The 8,985-nt window shown below is 32.1% G+C and overlaps 1 pseudogene; it reads right to left on the minus strand.

Moving 5' to 3' along the window:
* Window positions 1-7,184: 7,184 nt before the first annotated feature.
* Window positions 7,185-7,843, minus strand: LOC149547214 (NDR1/HIN1-like protein 6; annotated as a pseudogene).
* Between the last annotated feature and the right edge of the window lie 1,142 nt (window positions 7,844-8,985).

An 8,985-nucleotide genomic window follows, 5' to 3' on the forward strand; every position in this document is an offset into this window, starting at 1 on the left:
ATTTGTGTAACATCAATGACAATATACAATTGAATAATTTTTATTAACAATAATATGTAGGTAAAAGTACAAAGTTGTGTCACCTTACAAGCTGACTTATCAGAACAACTAAATTTGTGTATTTCTATCTAAAAATTTATTTTATTTAAAGATGTGATCTAGATAACTTCATTCTAGCTAAGTTATATATGGTCTCACCCTTTTCCATTTGGAAATGTCTATTAAATGCATGTTTTATACTAGTTTGTATCCAATTACTAAATAAATTAAATTATTTTAGAAAAGTTTCATTTCAATAACTCTAACTATCTTTTATGATATTTTTTTAATAATATGCAAACGCAATTTTATAGTGCCCGTAATCAAGAATATTCTAATATAGAGTTTATAGTGTTTTAATTAGATACAATATATTGTAATTAAAATATTCTACAACCACATATTTTAACACTTGAAAAGATGTCAGTTTTGAGAAAGAAAAAAATATTAGATCATATCAAAAAAATCTAAAAATTATATGAACTTCTAGAGGAGAGCGTCCTCTTCTAGAATGTATAATTTTTCTCTTGGTTAGAATAGATTCTTTTTTGAAAAATGTGGTGGGAGATGAAAACGATTGATTTTAGGTGAGTTGAGATTTCAATCCTTATAAAAAATGAAAATATAGGTCTAAAGCCTATTTTTATTTTTGATTGTTCTAGATATATATATTATCTATAACATAGTCTGAGATCAAATGGAAATAAATATATTTCCATATAGTTTTGTGGTGGGAACTAGACCCTAATTTTGAAATTTTTAGCACATAAAAAATTATCTATAAAAGTTAGGAAAATATATCAATTCTTATTCCAAATAATTATTAAAAAGTATAATCCTTAACTTCATCCATTTCTACACATTTCATTAGTCTACTTCATTTCCAAATTAAAAATAATAATACCAATTTTATGTTATTAAAGGTGAACAATTGTACTTTTGTTAGCCTTTTCCTTTACAAAAGGGTGACACGGGTTTGTGCTTTTACCCATGTACATAGATAGGGAAAAACCCTACCACAAGAACTAGAAGAAAAAAGTACTTACGCAAAGCCATTCATTAGCTGAGAGAAGAAGGATACTTTCTTAAGCAATGAATTGTTCCTTAATAGAGCATATCCAAACCAATGTCTTTTGGTGGCTTCTTCAATGTTGATCAGCAGACTAATAGCATGCAAAGATTTGATGTGTAACCATTCACACCCAAAAATCTATTCTTCATTATAAACCTTTGAATCTCCTACAATCCTTTCTAAAATATTCTCCAAATAAGTCCCTGTTATAGATTGAAAGAGACCATGAGCATAAATTCCTTCAAGAAAAAATACAAGAATTGTATAGTTGATATCCCCAAAACATTCACTCTTAACATGGATTTTGATTTCATGACTAATTTGAGGAAAGAATGTTATTTCCTTCACCCTAGGATCAAATCATGGGTAAGCATATGATTCATTTGTGTGAGGAATCAAAATTTCATAATGTATGTAATGTATTTCATCTTTCTCTTTCCCAAATATATCATCATGCTTTTCAACATCAATTTTACAGTCTAAATGAGAAAAATCACACATAAAAGAATGGGTAGAAGGTTCAACAAGTAGCCTTTCACTTATGGTTTGATTTAAATTACTACTTGAACCATTCAAAGGGAATTCCTCTAATTCAATAGATGACAAGAATCCACATATGATTTTTCTTCCTCTTCAAGGAGAGCATCATTCAACATCTCATCTGAGTCATCTACAAGATGGAAACTAATTTCTTGATCCCTTTCTTTAATCAAGATTTCAACATGAGAAGAAATATTGTCAATATGTGGTTTCACTTCATCATCGTCGTGAACTTCATTTACAAACAAGAAAGATTCTTCTATGGAAAAGTTTCAAATTCCTAGGTGTGAAGATGATTTATTCATCTCTTCAAAACTAGAATTTTTTATATTATGAAAGGAAAAATATTCTTGCAATACTTTTCTATCTCTATCCATGGATTCTTGGATACTACTTTGATCATTAAAAAACTTCAAAGTTAAATATTTTTACCTTAGGGATAGAGAGAGGTTTCAACAAGGATTCATCCTTTAAATACTTAGGCTCTCCAACATTGTCTTGTTCATCTTTTCCCAAAGATGTTTGACCTTTTTTAGGGTGGAACGTTGTTGTTTGGACTTCTTCTTTAGGTAATGTTGATCAATTATCAGAGATGTATAACCAAGTGACATCACTAGGCATTATTTATCCTCAACCTTCAACTAATTCTCAAACTGTAACATCTTCTTTTCACATTTCTATAGATCTTTAAACTTGTGAAATTCGTCACGAAGGCTACTTGTGTAAAATACAAATACATGCTCATCTTCCACAGTGATATTGTTCCTTATTTCCCAAGAAATGCTTAATGATCCCACAACTCATGCAACACTTCATCATCTACCTGATAATTTCCCATGGGGGTAGGATTAGGTCTTTTCCTAATAACAATCTTTCTCTTTGATATGATGAATTAAGAGAATCACTAATCCTATATATACAAAGATACTTCAAAAATAACTGAGGCAATAACCATAATAGTAGTCTTTGATTTCAATTCCCCAACAGAGATGCCAAAAGTTTGTTAGAACTTAATAGATTTGTCTATTACAAAACAACCTTAAAATGACTCTTGAATGCCCAAAACTAAGAAGACCAATATATGTGACTAATAGTTAGGTTGCTTTTCTATTGAAATACATAAGTTCCCTATGAGTTTTTCTAGGTACAACTCCCTATATGAAATCTTCAATGAATTCAAGATTTCAATGAGTTCACAAGACTAATTAAAGAGATGCTTTTAACCTGGAAAAAGAAAGAAAGACACAGAAACATTTGCCCACAAATGCAGATCAGATGTGAAAGAGAACAAACAACTAAGAACGGTTGATAAATGGCACAAAGTCCATTTATTTAGACCTTACATTACAAAGAAAATGCAGCAAGGAAGGCATATCATTCTCTTCCGAACACACAAATAGCTAAGGCTTAAAGACCAAATGATTATCATGCACGTAGTTATATGAGATAAAATTATACTCATGAAAGATTGAATCAATTCACAAATCAATCTCAATCAAAAAATAAATGTCCAAACTCAAAGATTTGGAATACAAATATCTTCTTTCTTTGAATACACAAAAAGATAACATGGATCTAATTGGTTCTACACTCACAATATGGAAAATGAAAATATTTATTTTTCCTCTATAATTAAGATTAAAAACAAAATCAAAATCTCCCCCTCTTGTAGTACTAAAGACTCCAAAAGAAGAAATGATTGTGAAACCCCTTTCTTGGATTTCTTTTGCATATTTGTCTTGTTGCCCCAATGATGTTTGTTATGGTAATTGATTCCTGAAACTATCTCCACTTAATCTATTTAGTTTGTTTCCTTCTTTCTAATAACTTTCCTCACCTTTTTAATTTGATATCTTGATAAACTCTTTATAAAAACTTTATAAGGATATATTTAATATTTTAAATGATATTTGGATAAGTGGAATATGAATGTATTAATCTAAAATAAAAATACTCTTGATGATGGGTGGATTGAAATAATTATGATAGTCAAATTGGGTCTCGGTACAAATGGCATAAATTTTTATCCCGTAGTTGGATCTCCTTCATTTTTGGATATATTATCTCAATCTTAATCCTATATGTTTTGACCAAAGTGATTTCTAAAACAATGTCTTAGTTAAAAGTTATTTACTATTGTGTACAAGTCTATCAAACTATCACAAATCCTGAATTGTTCACATTCCCTCTTCATTAGATCACTACCCTATATCTTCACTCATTGCTTTATGACATTTGTGGATTAAGATTTGGTTGATGAAACCATAATTTTTCTTATCTATGCATCCTTGATAAGTTTTATGGGACATCAAGGTATGTCCATAGACCATGTTTCATTCTCCATGTCATAATTCTCTAGAAGCCTCTCTTTTTAATGTTTGTTCATGCAAACTTGCTCGGTTAGTGAGGAAAGACATATACTCTTGAATTTATGTTTAGCTTGTCAAACATTCCCAAAATTTCAAATTGATGCATATAGGTTTGTAAACTTATGATTCACACAAATTTGAACCACTATAATTATTCCTTTTTGAAATATCATTTTAAACTGTCAAACCATTGAACCTATTGAACTTGTTTGAACCATGTCATACCCTATTGAATTATATTTAAAACAAAATGAACTTGTGAGACCCTCGACTTGATTGAGAACCTATGTTTTGGGGTGCTAGAAAAGAACCTTACTTAATCCTGCTTGAACTTGTTGAACCTTTATAAGCCAACATATAACTCCATGTTCTATGTTGAACTTGTTTGAACTAGTTCACATCTAGATTCAAACCCGACTATTCCATTTTGAACATTTTGCACCTAGTTGAACTTTTTTGAACTATGCCAAACTATCTTGAACCATCCTAGTCATAGATGAACCAATATGAACTATTTTGAACTATGTTGAACCCTGAACTTCTACACCAAACTTGGTTGTATCGTGATGCAGGAGAATTGAGCTTGGATTTTGGTCAACTTAAGGTTTTCATGTTTAGGGATGTGTTAGAGACACATTGGGTAACCTTTTCGTATGTGCGCATATATATTGGAGTTATCATGTTGAAGTTAGAGTCATTTTCCCTTGCTACTGGAGCTGTATTTTCTGATTTTTGGGTGCCTGTTGTAGGTCATGTAACTAATTTCAGAGGCTGGAAATTTCAAAGATTGAAAAGGGACTAGATTAATATCTATGGTACAAGGAAAAAGTCCTAATTCATCACAGTTTGGGAGATATGGCCATTTTTCTAACGCGTCAATTTTTTGCTAGTTTTGCAGTGGGTTTCTATGCATGACTTTTGGGATGGATGTGCAGATATCATTGAGGAATCAGCCTTTGCATACTTAAGGGGTTGTAGAGGACCTAAATTAATACCATCATTTTAGAGCACAAGTTATAATTCAATTAGAGCTACGAGTTATTGTGATTTTTCTCGAGTATCAATTTTCAGACAGTTTCACGTGAAACGTGTGGAGTTTTTGACTTGTACAACTTCATATGATGAAATGGGATCTTATTAAGTTAGATACATGTTATTGGGTCATGCATGGACATAAATATAGCTTTGTATTTAGTTTTGTTCATGTTTGTTAGATTTTTGGTTTACTCTTCCAAGGTGGACCTATATTGTAATTAAATGCTTGACTAGCCGACTTGTGGCTTAACTAGCTATATAAGGAGCTTGAGTTGATCATTATGGGATAAGTTTGGATTAGTAGAGGATTAGTTAAGATAGAGAAATGAAAGGAAATTTAGTTCGATGTGTGAGCTGAAGAGCAAGTTTTCCTGAGTCTATGGGTAGAGTATCGAATGTGAGGCAATTTACAGTAGGATTGTGGTGGAGTTGCGAATTTGGAGAAGAGCTAGTGGCTATGGTTGAGAAACAAGGAGGTTGCTTGGTGTCTTGCGAGTACAAGTTGAGATTGTGGGGGTTTCTATGAGATTGTTATTATGTTATAGATCTAGGCTAGCTAGGATTTGAGTTTGATCTTGAGGGATCATGAAAATTTGTTGTAATTGCTTTGTATTTGGCCATAACCATGAAGGCCTTACAACCTGATACATTAATTGTAATCAGTTGTTTTATGAATAAAGAGTTGTGAATTGGTATTAGATCTCTGTGTTGTTATTTATATTCTGTTGTGTGGTTATTTGCTAGGGGTTAGGACATCTCCTTTGGAGATTTTTCGGCCCTACACTACATCATATCTAAACTTGATGAACCTATGAAGTTGTTTATACCAGTCGAACCAGTTTGAACTAGTTCAAGGTGATTCAAGCTATGTTCTTGAACTTACCAATCTCAATATGAAAAATTAGGGATAGAATGGTTGATTTAAAAATTTTAAATTGGGTACCCATGTGAGAGCTAACAAGTATCACTAAAAAGAAACTTATATGCAAATGGCAACTAATAATCTCACAACATCAAATATTTAAATAATAACCACTTGCCCAATACACAATATACTACAAAAATGACTAAATGTGGTACCCTACCATATTATTGTAGACATTCCACCATAGAACTCCATTGACACAAGTGTCACTACAAAAGAATTGCAATGCTCTCAAAAAAGTAGTTAAAAGATTACAACAACACCACAAACGTAATTATGAGATAAAAGAAATTTACCTTTAAATAATGGTAAATAGATCATTTTAGAAACAACAACAAATTAGAATGTCATTGTCATTATCCCATTCCGTATTTGGAAGCTATATCATTGCATTCATTAAAATACATTATGTTATTGGGAACAATTATGAGATAGTTCTCAATATCTATAAATTTGAATATCAACATGCCTAAAAAGTAGTATTGACAACTTAATCAGTTTACAAACATTGTTAAGCTTGCACAAACTCTTAATATATTTGCATAAGTTGTACCATTATCATTGTTATTGGAGACACGTTGCCGTAGAACTCCATTGATTTTAAGTATCACTATAGAGAAACTTCTATGCAAATGGCTAATACTCTCACAACATCAATTGAAATAGTACACAATAGACCAAAAATGGTATTTCTACCATGTTACTATAGACTTCTACCATAGAACTCCATTGATACAAGTATCACTGCAAAAGAATTGCAATACAAGCTACTAATACTCTCACAAAATGAGCTAAAAGATTATAGCACCAACCATCAAAAATCATTGTAAGAAAAAAAAAAAACAACCTAGAAAACATAAATGATCAATAGAATGTTGTTGACTATGACTAAATTGATACCAATTTACCAAAAACACTTAACTCACTTATTCTACAATCCACTTAAATTTCCTATTCTCCACTTAATAAACATGCATAATTATAATTATATAACAAAATCTAAGTAATTTCATAACTTAAAACAACTTTTAAAAAATTCTATAATTTTAATTCATACTAAATTATAATTATATAACAAAATCTATGTAATTTCAAAACTTAAACAACCTTTTTAAAATTCTATAATTTTAATTTTTAGAGAAGCATTTATTTTATGATAAACAAGTACAAATTCTTAGTAAGTTTAGATTTCACCTTGCCCTCTTTACTAGTAAGATAGACCAAATTTCGCCTTGCACACTTTGCAAGTAAGATTGACAGTGGTATTGGCATCCAGCTTGTCCACCACCAAATCACAGCGCACGCGGAATGTAATCTCCATGCGCTTCACTTTCCCAAACGTGAGCTTCACAGGAACAGTTGCCTTCAAACACACAGGAATACTTCCTTTCTTCCTCTCTGAGTTCACCGAAAAAACCTCGTCACTTCTCATCTGCACCTTACTCCCGGAGAGACCAACGTTTAATCTCGTACTATCTTCGTGCCCTGGTAAAACGCCGGAAGTTTTCCCCGGGAAACCTCTGTGCCGGAGCAGAAAACTGCATCAACACTGTCGTCTAAGTAGTATATGCCGATCTTTTCGTTCGGATTCGTCGCCGTCATTCCTACCACAAATTGTGACGAAACGGTGTCATCTGTGCTGTCGACGGTAAAGCTCGTGATCTGAATGCCGTTGACGGAATATTCGGGTATCTTGGGGTGGACGTGCGCAACATGGCCTGAATTAGCGCCGGAATCTCTTTTCCCAGCCGCCTGAGGAGCGCCGGACTGTGGGTTTTTGTTTGCCCCTGCCGCCTTTTCTGCCTTGTGTTTGGGCGGATAGAGTCGTTGTGCGTCTGCCATGACTGTGTACTACTTTTGCTTGTAGAAGATTAAAGATTGTATGAAATGGTGGTAAGAGAAAATGAATTTAAATGGGCAGGTCGGCTGTCGCGACACGTGGAGGGTTAGCGGACGCAGGGTGATATTGCCGTTAATTAAAATGTTGAGGAGGGAACCTCTCCGTGTAAGAGGCCGTGTTCCGGGTAAACAAGTAACATTTCAAAACACAAATTTGAATTTGTTTCTATTTAAGATTCTTTTAATACAGGTTCTGTTTTTTTTTTTTGAGTAGCCTTTTTTTCAAGAATCAAAGATTCCAATCACATTTGTCTAGGGCATGATTCTGACTTCATACCTTTTAAATGTCGAGAGTCCTTTGACAATACACCAAGGGCCCTTTGACAATATATTTATGATTTTAACTAATAATTATAATAAATTATAATAATAAAAGATGTGTTACATGTAAAAGTCCTTCCTAATGTAAAATATAAGCAAAAGTAATCATTTTTCTTATTTTTATAAGATCACATTATGAGAAAAATAATTATTTTTGTGCTTTTGCAATGTTAAATACAAAATTAAAGGGAAATAAAGTTGTTTGTTTTTTTTTTTAATATCGATAAGAGGCTGAAGCCAAGATTCATTATTATTGTATGATATGATTAATTATTATTATTAAGTATTAATCTTGAGTAGATTCGAATCCAAGACCTCCCACATAGGAGGCTCACAATTTGTTGTTGTGTTGTAAGCTCTTGCCTACTGGGAAACAAAGTTATAAAAGAGATATTGAGGCCAAAAAGAATTAGGAAGGAAGAATAAAATAATTTGATAGGTTTTTTTGATGAGGGAAAAAGTCTTAATATCCTTGAGAAAGATAATCTTGGCTCAAATTTGGCATTCTACCCTTGAGACATGCCAACATTGATAAGGAAATATGTACAAAGTTAACCACCATCTTGTCCAATAATTTGATGGGAAATTAGTTAAAGGGAAAAGTTGGTACAAGTTGTAGGTTAGTGACTTAGCAATCACATAGATTCCTAAATTCTTGATAGATGCCAAAATTGGCAAGTTTGATAATTACATAAACATATGGGATAAGCATGGTTGTACTTTTTTATATTATCGTATACTTGTGACCAAGTGGAAATTGACAATGAAACCTAATGGGTTTATAT

Source organism: Cupressus sempervirens, chromosome 7 (assembly GCF_028749045.1).
Source record: "Cupressus sempervirens isolate cs-2001-9-10 chromosome 7, ASM2874904v1, whole genome shotgun sequence".
NCBI classification, from domain to species: domain Eukaryota; kingdom Viridiplantae; phylum Streptophyta; class Pinopsida; order Cupressales; family Cupressaceae; genus Cupressus; species Cupressus sempervirens.